The sequence below is a fragment of the Lepidochelys olivacea genome (genome assembly GCF_965140295.1).
Source record: "Lepidochelys olivacea isolate rLepOli2 genome assembly, chromosome: 14".
Classification (NCBI taxonomy): Eukaryota; Metazoa; Chordata; order Testudines; family Cheloniidae; genus Lepidochelys; species Lepidochelys olivacea.
The window spans coordinates 39,949,685-39,965,800 of NC_140424.1; positions in this window are offsets into that span (position 1 = coordinate 39,949,685).

Genomic DNA, 16,116 nt, shown 5'->3' on the forward strand with positions numbered 1-16,116 from the left:
GTTAGTTTCACTTTTCTGAGCTCATAAATATGCTCCACCTGCAACACAATTGAGTGTCACCAGGTTCCCCTTCCTGGAACTGACTCAGGCTGTTTGCTGAGGTGGAGCGAGCCACTGATAACAAAGTGGCCAGGAGGGCGAAGGAGGGCAGGGGGAAGAATGCAGGCACCCCGGGGACGCGCCTGGGAGCACGTAGCTTTAACAATTAAAATCTGGGGTGGAACGTGATCAAATGTGCCCCTATGGCTCTTTGCTCCTGTGGACAGTCACTGAGACTTCACAGGACATCAGCATCCCCCTGTCACAATGTGCTTGCAGGAGCAGGGTCTGTGTGTTTCTAAGGAAGGATAGTCAAGCTATTGTATATGTGTGTGTCTATAATTTTGATGTATAATATTGCTGTTTGTTTTTAAGCATTTTTCTTTATTTACTGAGTGAAATTTTCATACTTGCAGAATATGATGGGTTTGAAGCTTTGTTTTTATATTTTTCTCAATTTAAATTTTCACAGTTGTGGGAAATTAGTGGGGGATAAAACAATAGCGAGTCAGACTACAATTATTTAATGACAGCAGACATTGAGATTCAAAAAGTTAAAGCTTTATAACCATTAAAACACAAATTGTCAACATCACATGTGAAAAGATGCAAAATAACTCTCCTTAAGTCAAACTCGAATAAGTTCTCATGCAGCACTGTTCCTTTTGTGACTGTACATTGTGATTATCGTCAATGGAAATATATAGTCATTGGTTTGCGTGTGTACAGTGAAATCAACATTTATCACCGTTTACTGATAAACTCTATTCCTTCTAAGCCTAGGGATATTAAATTCACAGGCTAAAAATTTTGTTAATCTGGAGTCCATGTTTCAAAGGCCTGATTCTCATTTACATTAAGGCTGCTCTTGCTCAATGTAAACAGGCCTTAATGCAAGCAGTGTCACCATCTCTCATAATTTTATCAAGAGTCTCATTCTATTTGGTGCATTTGCTAAAGCCCTGTTAGAGGGTTTATTCCTTCAACCTCTCACTTCCCTGGTCCTTCTCGCATGAACAGAGAACAACAATATCCGAAGTCCGAAGGTGCAAACAATTCAATGTTTATTGGGGTGAACTTCCACCAAGCTTAAATCCAAGCTCCTTTTTCCTTATTTTTGAATCCCAACTTACTTCCTGTTTGCCCCTAATTTATATAGCAATAGTCTCAGCTGTACCTTAACCAATCATTTTACTGAAATCTATCTGACCAATCCTATCATATTGTAACATAATTCTCTAACAAATTATATCCCACTACCCTAATTAACTTACACCTAGCAAAATTAATTATACAGCAGACAGAAAGAATTAGAGAACCAGACAGATTAACAATAGAAAAGTGGGGGCCATAAAGATAAAACTTACAGAAATGAGGGTTTCACAACCACAACTTATTGAGAAGTGATTTCTTGCCAGACAGGATGCTATCAAACTAAGTTTTCTTCAACCATCTTTAGCCCAATAGCACCTTATTTCAATGTGACTAGTTTGGAATGTGAGGAGGTGACCGTTTGCGTCCCAGTTTATGGCTGCCTCTGCTGCTTAGCCAAAGGCCTTAGCCTAAGCACAGGCCTCAGACTGTCACTGTGAGAGAAGGCCCTTACACCCGCAGACAGTGATTTTGATTCTTTCTTTTATACCTTTATAACTAGCCACGTGATAAGAATACACCGAAATTCTTAAAGTATAGGCCTTTACAGACAGGCCTGAAAAGCCCCAGCTCCTGGAAGCATGGGATGAGGTGAGACTCTCGGCTTTCATTTTCTATGCAACGGAAGATTCTCGCCCTCTCAGTTGCAGAGAAAATCTAAAAAAAGTGACCCAAGTGCCACCTACAGGTCTGAGCAACCAAAACCCAAATAGAAACAATCTAATGTTTATTATGATTACATTTCATAGAATCACAGAAGATTAGGAAGAGACCTCAGGAGGGTCATCCAGTCCAATCCCCTGCTCAAAGCAGGACCACACCAACTTCATGATTTTGAGGAGCCTGACTTGTGCTTTGTAAATGCCGGGGGTTGGCAATACTGTGCCACACAGGTGCTGACTTCTCGTTTCCCCTGGAGGTGCTCCACTCCTTTGCCCCCCAGGGCACATCACTTAGGGCAGGCCAGGGGGTGGGAGCTGAAGGAGAGGAGGAGGAGGAGCAGGGGTGGGGCCACTGAGAGGGATCGGGATTCACTGCCGGTCGGGGGCTAAGGCCACTTCAACTCCCCCACCAGGAAGAAGCTGGCTCTGCTGGCAGGGGCTGCACTTCACATCGAGGGAGCTGATCACCTTCTCAGCTCCCCGACCAGGAAGCGCAGCCCCTGTTGGTACCATTCCACGTCTGCCCAAGGCTTTCAGTTTGGGGGGTTCACCTGGCCCCTTGCTGCTCAAACAATGCCCATGTTAAAAAGGGGGGGAGCATGGCCCCTTGGCTCCAACTGGTTCCAGTGCTCCGGTGGACATTGCATAGCTTCCATCCACTGCTACTGGCTCCCAGGAGCCGTTCCATGGTGCCCCACACTCACAGTCCAATCAATACGAGCGCCCCTGGTGAGGACATGCCCCGCCAACACAAGAAGCAAAGTGCAGACAGCACAAGTGATGCAGTTACCATGGCAGCTGTAGGCCGACATAAGTTAGGTTGACTTAATATTTTAGTGTAGACATGCCCTGAGTGATATTCTACCTGGGTCTTATTGAAACAGATCTTTAACCACCCACCGCTGGGGAGAATGTTTACTAGAACCAGTGAAAAGTCGGATCCAGTATGGTGAATGCACAGGAGTTTATTTGAGAATGAATCACACAAGCAGTATAAGGTTATCTAATGCATGTCTCCCGAGTGAGCCTCAATTCCCCGAGCACAAACCCTTAGTAACTATGCTGGCCTTACACTGTATCCTGATTGGCAAACAAAGTGGGTGTAGGTATCACTTCTAGATGAAGGCTCTTCTCTTCTCTGTCACTTGGCTTGTCAAATATTCCCCAAGGCAGAGTCTTGGCTACTCGGAGATTGTCTTACGGCATTACAGGTGTCTTCGGAAGTTAATTAAGGAACGTTTCCTTCTTTCTAAACCTGATTTACTTTACTTAATATTTATACCTTTTTTTCTCCAAGAAGTCACATGTTCCAGAAACATTCCCTGTGGATGTTTTATTACTAATTTTCTCTAATTAATATTTTGGAAGGGAGTGCACAGAGGTACCGACCAAAGATCACTCCATGTTTACCCTCTTATCAATGACAGGTTTCAGAGTAACAGCCGTGTTAGTCTGTATTCGCAAAAAGAAAAGGAGTACTTGTGGCACCTTAGAGACTAACCAATTTATTTGAGCATAAGCTTTCGTGATCTACAGCTCACTTCATCGGACGGCATGATGTCTTCCAAAGTGGGTCATTTTTCTCCAGGTCAGCTTGTGCCAAGCTTACCGATCGCTTGTCTTCATGCATCTGACAAAGTGGGTTCCAGCCCATGAAAGCTTATGCCCACATAAATTTGTTAGTCTTTAAGATGCCACAGGACTCCTCGTTGTTTTTTCAGAAACAGACTAACATGGCTACCCCTCTGAAACATGTTTTTTTGCATTTTCTTTACCTAGTGGGCTGGCATATTGACTGACATATTCCAAAGGTTGGTATTGAAACATACACACAGAATAGAGCCAGCCAGTGAATTTCCACTGATGCTAAGAGAAGAATCCTGTTCCCAGAATCCTCGAGCAAATTCAGACATGTCAAGCCATACCACATTCATTCATAACAACCACAGCGCAACACAAAACAACCGCAGCCGATGAAGCGGGCTGTAGCTCACGAAAGCTCATGCTCCAATAAATTAGTTAGTCTCTAAGGTGCCACAAGTCCTCCTGTTCTTTTTGCGAACCACATCATACTAATTCAGCACCGTCCCAAGAGGTCTCATTGCCAGGAGGATCAGCCTCACTCCCAGCTTGGATGGAACTGAACGGAACTCAGACCCAGAGTTACCTTATTTCACTGTCCCTGGCAAAGAGTTTCATCTGCTTTTCTTCATTTCCCCTCCCCCATCAATTATTTTAGGGCAGCAGAAGTGAAACCCAGGAGCAGTGGGGAGGAGACTGGAGAGACAAATTCCTCAGTCTGTGCCAGCTTCAGCTATTGGTGCCGACACCATACTTCCCCGAGTGCTTGGCACAGCAGCAGAGTTGAAGAGGGGGGAGATCTTTGCACCCCATGCACAGGAGAAAGGAAAAAACAGGTTGGGACAGTTACTGAGCTGGAAACTCCACCAAAGAAAACCAAAATGGGAAAAATGGAGGACATGTGCAGGGGGGAGGGTGAGCATTGCACCTGCTGACTGCAACAGCCCCCTCTCCACTTGGCCTCAGGACCCTTTAGATCCCAGCGGAGCAGGGCCGACTTTACAAATCCTGGTGCCCTCCACAGCCCGAGCACCTGCACCCCTGCTTGCAGATTGGGTAAAATGAGTTCCCTGTGGGAAACGCCTGCAGGAACCATCCCTCTACTAATGACCAATTGACAAGGCAGCCATCAGACCTTAAGAATATCGTTCAGGATGTGAGTATGTACTTTGTGAATGTCTGTGCGGTCGCCATCCTTGGTCTTTATGTGTTTCTAGAGGTTCTAAATCTGAAACATGTAGCAGAGGTGACTTCCACTCTGTTGAGCTTGAAACTGTCACCACCAAAGCTGAATCCAGGGAGGTGTAACACCACCTTACTCAATTCACTTTAAATAAAATAAAAGGCTACATGGTATATTTTCTATTGGTGCTGGGGGGACACAACAAAGCAGGGAAGCAAATCCCATGACTCTGCTCACAACAATTGCAGCTGGAATATTAACAAGGAACAAATCAGAATTGTCTTTCCTGCTTTATTTACTATAAATACCCATCTGAGTGAAAAGGAGCCGAGAAGCAGCTTTAATACCCACAACAATGGAAAAGAGACCTACAGATTTTGGAAACAGCTTTTTTAATGGCACTAAAATGACAACAAAGTAAAGGAAGTAACACTGTCTCACTTTCAGTGACAGTTTATAATTCTCTGTCCCTCTTGCATTCCCTTTTCTTTCATACTGTTCCTTTTTGACTCACCATTTTTTCTAGAAAGAAAAGGAGGACTTGTGGCACTTTAGAGACTAACCAATTTATTTGAGCATAAGCTATCGTGAGCTACAGCTCACTTCATCAGATGCATGCACTCACTTCCAATCCCTGTTTATTTCTGTGTCTCTTCCACTCTCCTTGGATCACTGTCACAGCCCTGGTCTACACTAGGACTTTAGGTCGAATTTAGCAGCGTTAAATCGATTTAAACCTGCACCCGTCCACACAATGAAGCCCTTTATTTCGACTTAAAGGGCTCTTAAAATCGATTTCCTTACTCCACCCCTGACAAGTGGATTAGCGCTTAAATCGACGTTGCCGGCTCGAATTTGGGGTACTGTGGACACAATTCGATGGTATTGGCCTCCGGGAGCTATCCCAGAGTGCTCCATTCTGACCGCTCTGGACAGCGCTCTCAACTCAGATGCACTGGCCAAGTAGACAGGAAAAGAACCGCGAACTTTTGAATCTCATTTCCTGTTTGGCCAGCGTGGCAAGCTGCAGGTGACCATGCAGAGCTCATCAGCAGAGGTGACCATGATGGAGTCCCAGAATCGCAAAAGAGCTCCAGCATGGACCGAACGGGAGGTACGGGATCTGATCGCTGTTTGGGGAGAGGAATCCGTGCTATCAGAACTCCGTTCCAGTTTTCGAAATGCCAAAACCTTTGTGAAAATCTCCCAGGGCATGAAGGACAGAGGCCATAACAGGGACCCGAAGCAGTGCCGCGTGAAACTGAAGGAGCTGAGGCAAGCCTACCAGAAAACCAGAGAGGCGAACAGCCGCTCTGGGTCAGAGCCCCAAACATGCCGCTTCTATGATGAGCTGCATGCCATTTTAGGGGGTTCAGCCACCACTACCCCAGCCGTGTTGTTTGACTCCTTCAATGGAGATGGAGGCAATACGGAAGTAGGTTTTGGGGACGAAGAAGATGATGATGAGGAGGTTGTAGATAGCTCACAGCAAGCAAGCGGAGAAACCGGTTTTCCCGACAGCCAGGAACTGTTTCTCACCCTAGACCTGGAGCCAGTACCCCCCGAACCCACCCAAGGTTGCCTCCTGGACCCAGCAGGCGGAGAAGGGACCTCTGGTGAGTGTACCTTTTAAAATACTATACATGGTTTAAAAGCAAGCATGTGAAAGGATTACTTTGCCCTGGCATTTGCGGTTCTCCTAGATGTAGTCCTAAAGCCTTTGCAAAAGGTTTCTGGGGAGGGCAGCCTTATTGCTGTAGAACAAAGCATTGCAGTGTATGTTTGCTGGCATTCAACCAAAATCCGTTCACGCGGTGGGAGGAGGCAAAATGCGACCTTGTAACGAAAGCACATGTGCTATGTATGTAATGTTAACAGCAAGGTTTACCCTGAAAGAGTGTAGCGACTGTTTTATAAAATGTGTCTTTTTAAATACCGCTGTCCCTTTTTTTTTCTCCACCAGCTGCATGTGTTTCAATGATCACAGGATCTTCTCCTTCCCAGAGGCTAGTGAAGCTTAGAAAGAAAAAAAAATGCACTCGCGATGAAATGTTCTCCGAGCTCATGCTGTCCTCCCACACTGACAGAGCACAGACGAATGCGTGGAGGCAAATCATGTCAGAGTGCAGGAAAGCACAAAATGACCGGGAGGAGAGGTGGAAGGCTGAAGAGAGTAAGTGGCGGGCTGAAGACAGGGCTGAAGCTCAAAGGTGGCGGCAGCGTGATGAGAGGAGGCAGGATTCAATGCTGAGGCTGCTGCAGGACCAAACCAGTATGCTCCAGTGTATGGTTGAGCTGCAGCAAAGGCAGCTGGAGCACAGACTGCCACTGCAGCCCCTCTGTAACCAACCGCCCTCCTCCCCAAGTTCCATAGCCTCCACACCCAGACGCCCAAGAACGCGGTGGGGGGGCCTCCGGCCAACCAGCCACTCCCCCACAGAGGATTGCCCAAAAAAAAGAAGGCTGTCATTCAATAAATTTTAAAGTTGTAAACTTTTAAAGTGCTGTGCTTAAAGTGCTGTGTGGCATTTTCCTTCCCTCCTCCACCACCCCTCCTGGGATACCTTGGTAGTCATCCCTCTATTTGTATGATGAATGAATAACGAATGCATGAATGTGAAGCAACAATGACTTTATTGGCTCTGCAAGCAATGATTAAAGGGAGGAGGGGAGGGTGGTTAGCTTACAGGGAAGTAGAGTGAACCAAGGGGCGGGGGGGGTTCATCAAGGAGAAACAAACAGAACTTTCACACCGTAGCCTGGCCAGTCATGAAACTGGTTTTCAAAGCTTCTCTGATGCGTACCGCGCCCTCCTGTGCTCTTCTAACCGCCCTGGTGTCTGGCTGCGCGTAACCAGCAGCCAGGCGATTTGCCTCAACCTCCCACCCCGCCATAAACGTCTCCCCATTACTCTCACAGATATTGTGGAGCACACAGCAAGCAGTAATAACAGTGGGAATATTGGTTTCGCTGAGGTCTAAGCGAGTCAGTAAACTGCGCCAGCGCGCCTTTAAACGTCCAAATGCACATTCTACCACCATTCTGCACTTGCTCAGCCTGTAGTTGAACAGCTCCTGACCACTGTCCAGGCTGCCTGTGTATGGCTTCATGAGCCATGGCATTAAGGGGTAGGCTGGGTCCCCAAGGATACATATAGGCATTTCAACATCCCCAACAGTTATTTTCTGGTCTGGGAATAAAGTCCCTTCCTGCAGCTTTTGAAACAGACCAGAGTTCCTGAAGATGCGAGCATCATGCACCTTTCCCGGCCATCCCACGTTGATGTTGGTGAAACGTCCCTTGTGATCCACCAGAGCTTGCAGCACTATCGAAAAGTACCCCTTGCGGTTTATGTACTCGGCGGCTTGGTGCTCCGGTGCCAAGATAGGGATATGGGTTCCGTCTATGGCCCCACCACAGTTAGGGAATCCCATTGCAGCAAAGCCATCCACTATGACCTGCACATTTCCCAGGGTCACTACCCTTGATATCAGCAGATCTTTGATTGCGTGGGCTACTTGCATCACAGCAGCCCCCACAGTAGATTTGCCCACTCCAAATTGATTCCCAACTGACCGGTAGCTGTCTGGCGTTGCAAGCTTCCACAGGGCTATCGCCACTCGCTTCTCAACTGTGAGGGCTGCTCTCATCTTGGTATTCATGCGCTTCAGGGCAGGGGAAAGCAAGTCACAAAGTTCCATGAAAGTGCCCTTACGCATGCGAAAGTTTCGTAGCCACTGGGAATCGTCCCAGACCTGCAACACTATGCGGTCCCACCAGTCTGTGCTTGTTTCCCGAGCCCAGAATCGGCATTCCACAGCATGAACCTGCCCCATTAGCACCATGATGCATGCATTGTCAGGGCCCATGCTTTCAGAGAAATCTGTGTCCATGTCCTGATCACTCACGTGACCGCGCTGACGTCGCCTCCTCGCCCGGTATCGCGTTGCCATGTTCTGGTGCTGCATATACTGCTGGATAATGCGTGTGGTGGTTAATGTGCTCCTAATTGCCAAAGTGAGCTGAGCGGGCTCCATGCTTGCCGTGGTATGGCGTCCGCACAGAAAAAAGGCGCGGAACGATTGTCTGCCGTTGCTCTGACGGAGGGAGGGGCGACTGACGACACGGCTTACAGGGTTGGCTTCAGGGAGCTAAAATCAACAAAGGGGGTGCCTGTACATCAAGGAGTATTTCAGGCAGGACTGCACAGAGGGTTCCAATAAGAAATGGTGCACCTAAGTTATCGTTGTTATTGGAACAAGGAGGTTAGCCTGGCCTCTGATTGATACATGGCTAGATTTACCTCGCTGCACCTTCTCTGTGAGTGACTGCAGTGTGACCTAGAGGAATGAGTCCCCTAGACAGGGGAGGAGGCAAATGAGTACAAAACAAATCTGGTCTATTTCTTGTTTTGACCCACTCCATCTATCTTTTACATCTTTGGCTGGCAGCAGACGGTGCAGAAGGACTGCATGCCATCCACATCTCATGGCTGCTCGGCAGAAGATGGTACAGTACGACTGCTAGCCATCCCCATCTCTTGCCTGCCTGGCAGAAGATGGTACAGTACGACTGCTAGCAGTCCGTATCGCCTGCCCGCTCACCATAAGACAGTTCAATAGGACTGACTGCAGGACTAAAGAGAATGACCTGGTCAAGTCACTCCAAATTTAGTCCCTGCGCCCATGTCTGCCCAGGCGCTCCCAGCCGACGCGGCCAGGAGCACCTCGGACACGATGAGGACGACTACCAGTCGTATTGCACCGTCTGCTGCCAGAAGGCAAGGGGTTGCTGCTACTGTGCAGCAAAGCCGTACCGCGTCTGCCAGCACCCAGGAGACATAGGGTGACGGTTACCTGAGCGGGCTCCATGCTTGCTGTGGTATGGCGTCTGCACAGGTAACTCAGGAAAAAAGGCGCGAAATGATTGTCTGCCCTTGCTTTCACGGAGGGAGGGAGGGAACGGGGGCCTGACGACACGTACCCAGAACCACCCGCGACAATGTTTTAGCCCCATCAGAGTGCTCCATTGTGAGTGCTCTGGACAGCACTCTCAGATGCCCGATTGTTTGCCATTGCTCTGACGGAGGGAGGGGCGCTTACAGGGTTGGCTTCAGGGAGCTAAAATCAACAAAGGGGGTGGCTTTACATCAAGGAGTATTTCAGGCAGGACTTCACGGAGGGTTCCAATAAGAAATGGTGCACCTAAGTTATTGTCCTTATTGGAGCAAGAAGGTTAGCCTGGCCTCTGATTGATACATGGCTAGATTTACCTCGCTGCACCTTCTCTGTAAGTGACTGCAGTGTGATCTAGAAGAATGAGTCCCCTAGACAGGGGAGGGGGGGAAGCAAATGAGTACAAAACAAATCTGGTCTATTTCTTGTTTTGACCCACTCCATCTATCTTTTACATCTTTGGCTGGCAGCAGACGGTGCAGAAGGACTGCATGCCATCCACATCTCATGGCTGCTCGGCAGAAGATGGTACAGTACGACTGCTAGCAGTCCGTATCGCCTGCCCGCTCACCATAAGACGGTTCAATAGGACTGACTGCAGGACTAAAGAGAATGACCTGGTCAAGTCACTCCAAATTTAGTCCCTGTGCCCATGTCTGCCCAGGCGCTCCTGATCGACCTCACAGAGGCGACCAGGAGCACCTCAGACATGACGATGACGGCTACCAGTCGTACTGTACCGTCTGCTGCCACAAGGCAAGGGGTTGCTGCTACTGTGTAGCAATGCCGTACCGCGTCTGCCAGCACCCAGGAGACATAGGGTGAGACATAGCCTGAGCGGGCTCCATGCTTGCCATGGTATGGCGTCTGCACAGGTAACTCAGGAAAAAAGGCGCGAAATGATTGTCTGCCCTTGCTTTCACGGGGGGAGGGAGGGAACGGGGGGCTGACGATATGTACCCAGAACCACCCGCGACAATGTTTTAGCCCCATCAGGCATTGGGATCTCAACCCAGAATTCCAATGGGCAGCGGAGACTGCGGGAACTGTGGGATAGCTACCCACAGTGCAACGCTCCGGAAGTCGACGCTTGCCTCGGTACTGTGGAAGCGCTCCGCCGAGTTAATGCACTTAATGCACTTAGAGCATTTTCTGTGGGGACACACACACTCGAATTTATAAAACCGATTTCTAAAAAACCGACTTCTATAAATTCGACCTTATTCCGTAGTGTAGACATACCCACAGATCATTCCCCCTCATGGTCTCCATTCTTTCCCCTCTCACTGCCTCTGGCTGTTTCACCTTTTCAGAGTGTTTTCCTTTCATTGTTTTCATATCTAGTTTTCACCCTTTCTCCAGGACTCTCTGTTGGTTTTGTTTTGCTTTGACATATTTTCCTTTTGTTTCTTCTATTCCCACCCTGTCCAGTGTTAACAACCCCAAAAGTTAAAAATCGTGAGACAATCAAAAAGCAGGGGTTTGACACCCACCTCCCGCCCCCCCGCCAAAAAAGCGGAGGTTTCAAAATTATATTATATAATGTATCTGGTTCATCTTGTGATTTTTGTCCATTCCCTGCTCATCCCCATGTGTGTGATTACAATGGTGCCAACCCTCCCAGCTTCGTAGAGGAAGGTGCCTTTGGCCCCTGCCACAGGAACAGGTCCATAAGTAGTGCAGGGTGAGAGGGGCAGCCACCCAGGGTGCAAAGCCAGCGGGAGCAGGAAAATGGGCCGGTGTGCAAGTGGGGCTCATGCCCCCCCACCCGTCCCCGATTTCTGCCTTCCATTTAGCACAGAGATTTTCAAACTGAGGGGGGCACCGGCAGATCAGAAGCTGGTGGAAGCCACCTGGCCTGCTCATGCTTTGGGAGCCAGGGAACTGGCTGTCTGCCCAGTGTTAGGAAGGAAACTGGAATCATAGAAGGAACCATAGAAGGAAACTGTTGTCCCAGGACAAGTCTGCTCTCTCTGGGCTGTGCCTCTGGCTTTGGGGCTGCAGCTCTGCTCCCAGGACAGGGTCTGCTCTCTCTGGGCTTCTTTTCTGGTCCCTCTGGATCTGGCACAGCTCTGCTCCCCAACTTAGCTTGGGCCCCTGCTTTCTCCTTAGCTCGGCCTCACTCTGTCTGACCCAGGCAAATCCAGCTCGCACAGAGGATGGGACCTCCCTGGCCTCCTGACTCTGATTAGCCTGCCCACCCTGTCATTCATGCTGACCTGGAGCATTGGCCTCTCCCCATTGTTCCTGGGGACTATCAGTCTCAGGGTCCTGATTTCCCATAGACCCTTCCCCTTTTAGTACTGGGAGCTAGCCAACCAACCCCGCCCCCCCCCCACTGAATTTAGTAAGGGGGCAACAGTCCCCTTACATATCACATCCACTCCCACATTCAAGGAAAGAGGCACATTGCCTCATGGGAACAGATATCTGGATGTTGATAAAATATGATCTTTAATTACCTTCTTTTATAGGTGCCACAGATCTTCTCCATGCTAAATCCAGCCACAAAATTAGAGAGGAGAGCGAGTCTGAACCGGTATTGCATGAGTCAATATTGTACAAACAAATACACTGAGGGAAAAATCAAGTTATAAGTTCATCAGAAGCTTCACTGGGTTGCATGAGTGTCTCTCTCCCAGGGTGGATCTTCACTGCAGAGTTAGGCCAGCATCAGATCTGGCTGTTGCCCCAATCTGTTTATTGCACAAGCACAAAAACTCTGACTCAAGTCTGGTGGTGCTTTACACTCAGGCTAGCTGGCAAGACTTTAAGTGTAGGCTTTAGCCCAAGTACCACTTTAATTCAGGTTGGTTACATGCCCACTTTGCCGTCTGGAGGGAGGTTAATCGTCTCAGGGGCTGATAGTCCTCCAGTGCCTTCCCACAATTCCTCCTGGGCCATATTTTCTTGGCCACTACCTACTTTACTACTGTATTGGTTATCAATTTTTCAGATTAGTTTTTTGTGGAAAATTCATCCAGTTTAGTCTTTCCCCACATTTTATAAAGACACATTAAAAAACACACACCCCAAAAGAATGATAGTAATAAAGAAAGCAAGCAAACAAAAAAAGATTTCCTATTGTAACAATTAAAAAATAATAATTTAAAAGCAAACAACTCCACCACAGTTAAAGAAACAGCCACATGAGACTCCAAATTGGAACAAAAAGTTTCTTGTCAGAGGAAGGATAATGATACTTACTTATTTCGTTATCTCGTTTCTCTAAAAACGAAAGAGAAATAAATATATATTTTTGTTAGGCATTTCTATTTTCTTACCTTTTATTTCACTTTGTCATCAAAGTGAAGGCTGAGAGAAATCAACATCCTCTTCAGAACATCAGACAAGAGGATCCAGTGGTCCCTTCTGATCTTAAACTCTGACTTCACGACTCTATTGCTTACCAGTTTTTTAAAGTAGCTTTTGGTGTGCAATCTATCCAATTTAGCATTTCCCCACATTTTACAGAATTACACTAACCCTTCCAAAAAAGAATAAAAACCTGCCTCTTAGAAATCTCTAATGATGGAGATTCTACATCCTCCTTAGGCAACTTATTCCAGTGCTTAACTACCCTGACAGTTAGGAAGTTTTTCCTAATGTCCAACCTGAACCACCCTTGCTGCAATTTAAGCCCATTGCTTCTTGTCCTATCCTCCACGGTTAATGAGAACAATTTACTTCCTTCTTCCTTGTAACAACTTTTCATATACTTGAAAATTATCATGTCCCCCCCACCCCCCAGTCTTCTCATCTCCAGACTGAACAAACTCAATTACTCTATTGCTTACCAATTATTCAAATTAGCTTTTTGTGGGAAATTTATCCAGGTTAGTCTTTCACCGACATTTTATGAAGTTATATTAATGTCCATAATCATAATAATAATAAACAAAACAACAACAACAATAATAATAATGAATAAAGTAAGCAAACAAACAAAAACAGGTTTAATAATGTAAAAAAATAAATAAATAAACGTTACATTTAAAAGCAAACAACTCCACAATTGATCAAACTTCCTGTGCCAATGATGGAGTACAAAAGTTTAAAACCATGCCCTTTGGACTTCCTGGGGTCACTGCCACTTTCCAGCAGCTGATGGACAGAGTGCTTCGGCCGCATGGGTCCTACACAGCCACACACATTGATAATATCATCATCTGCAGTGACAGCTGGGTTTCATGGCCACCCCAACCAAGTGTCAAGTGGCCACCCATGATGTCTCTTACGTATCATATTCTGTGGGGTGGGGAAGGGGAAGCTACGACCTTTGTTGGAAAAACTCCAAGCCCTAGTGGGCTGCCCTGTCCCTTTCACTAACAAGCCAGTCTAGTGGCTTATTCAAATAGCGGGGTACTATCAACGGTTCATCCTACCACGGCTGCCGCTTTGACAGACCAGGTTAAGGACACTGCAGCCAAAAGGGTCTATTGGATCAAAAGCTGTGACAAGGCATTTAGGGCACGACAAGAGGCATTGACCCAGGAGCCTGTACTATTCCACTCAGCCTTCTCAAAGCCCTTTATTCTCCAAACAGATGCGTCCGATGGCAGACTCGGAGCAGTGCTATCTCAACAAGTCAGAGGAGGAGAACACCCTGTTGTCTATCTCATCAGGAAGTTGTTCCCACAGGAGGTAACCTAATTAGGCATTGAGAAGGAGACTCTGGAGGTGAAATGGAGCCACTGATGACTTAATGCTATTATTGGTGATGGCAGCCTTTACAGTGCCTTTACAGCACAGTAGCTTGCTGTCTCAGGAGTGTCAAAAATCACAAACCCCCCACCCCAAGTGCAGCAAGTTTGAGCGCTGTAATGCACCAGTGTAGACAGGCTCTGAGCGTCGACCTGGTTGACCAGGAGTGCTGGGAGATCTCTCTCCCCAGCGCTCGCAGGTGACCCCACAGGCAGCGGTTTGCTGTCTAGTGAAGACAGAGCCAAATGCTTCACAACCACTGCGCGCCTCCGGAGGGAATTCTGCTGAAACCAGCGGGCTCTCACCTTGGCGTGGAGTTCTGGGAGATGGTGCGTTTAAGCATGTGGGAGTATGGAGGGTCAACTCTGTTCCGGTCCCAGAGGCTTGAATTATCTGGGGATCCTGGGGCTCAGAAGATTGGGTTCCCCTTTCTTCAATCCGGTGGCACCTCACCAGGTCTGGGATACACACACCAGTAAACAGAAACCTTCTCAGTGCCCAGCATTCAAACCCCCTTAACTCTGACCAGGTGGGTTCTGGAGACATGAATGGAGAGGTCTCCCCCTCAGGCTGCCACATCCCTTTGCCTTGGGCTGAGGGGGGCTCTTTCCTGGATGCTTCTCCCTGTTTCTGGATAAGAGTCTCTCCCTCCAGGGCTGCCACCTCCTGCTCCCTTTGCCTTGGGGTGCGAAAGTTTCTATTAATGGTTCTTCCTGGGCTGGGGAGAGGCTGTCTCCTGTTCCACATCTTCCATCGTTCTCTGAAGCCAGGATAGAGCAGCTGGTGGCTTGAACCAGAGACACCTGTGGCCAGGAGCTGCCCCGACTCTGCTGCTGGGAATGTGGCAGCCCCGGGAGGGGGAGCGGGGAGATAGAGCAGGGGAGGAGGCAGAAAAGCAGTAAGATAGACCGGAGAACCCAAGGGGACTGTCTGTGACTCCATGTTCAGGCTGTTCTGGTGCTTGAGAGGATCACATTTGGTACCTAGCGTGGGGTTTGTACCCTGGTTTGGAACTGTTTGCCCTGAGGTTGGTACTCACATTCGTGAGCTACTCTAGACAGTGGAGTTGAACCTGGGTCTCCCACATGCCACCTGAGTGCTCTCACCATGGGGGTGAAAGTTATAAGGCAGGTGACATCAAAAAACCCACCTCCACCTTCTCCCCACCCTCACACTCACACTTTGTGTGGAGCGAGGCAGGTGCCTGACTCATTCCAGCAAGAAACGCCTCAGGTGCCTGAGCCACTGACCGTCAGGCGCTAGGTTCCCGTCTGTGGGCGGCTGAGCAGAGACCAACGCACCCCTGCAGCCCCGGTTTAGGCACCTGTTGGTGAGAGGGGGCAGCGCTTAGGCCACCCCTCCCCCCTTGTCCCCTCCCCCCTTGTCAGCATCTCCCCTTGTCTTGCTTAGATGCCTCCCCGCCGAGTGAGCTGGCTTTTGTGAATCGCACTGTAAGGTGCCTCTGATGCCCACACATTGTCTAGGGGGTTCAGGCCCCTGACTCAGCTTTGCAGAGTGTGATTTTCTGGTTGCCTACAAACTAGGCCCTGTGACGCTCAGCATTGCAACACCAAGTCCCTTCGTGGATTGCACCCTGTGCAACCAGTCATCTCTCTGCAGCGCACAGCTGAGCAATTCCAGATTGACATGGGCGTGCACAGGACAGAGACAGAGCACAGGCTGGAGAGTGACACATCCCAGTAAAACCCCAAACTCTCCTCCTAGAGGTGCGATATTCCCTGTGGGGTCTAGGGGGACACAAGCAAGTCAAGAAGCAAATCCCACAGCTCTGCCCCCGACAACTGCAGCTGGGACATTCAAGCGGAACAAACAAGAAGAA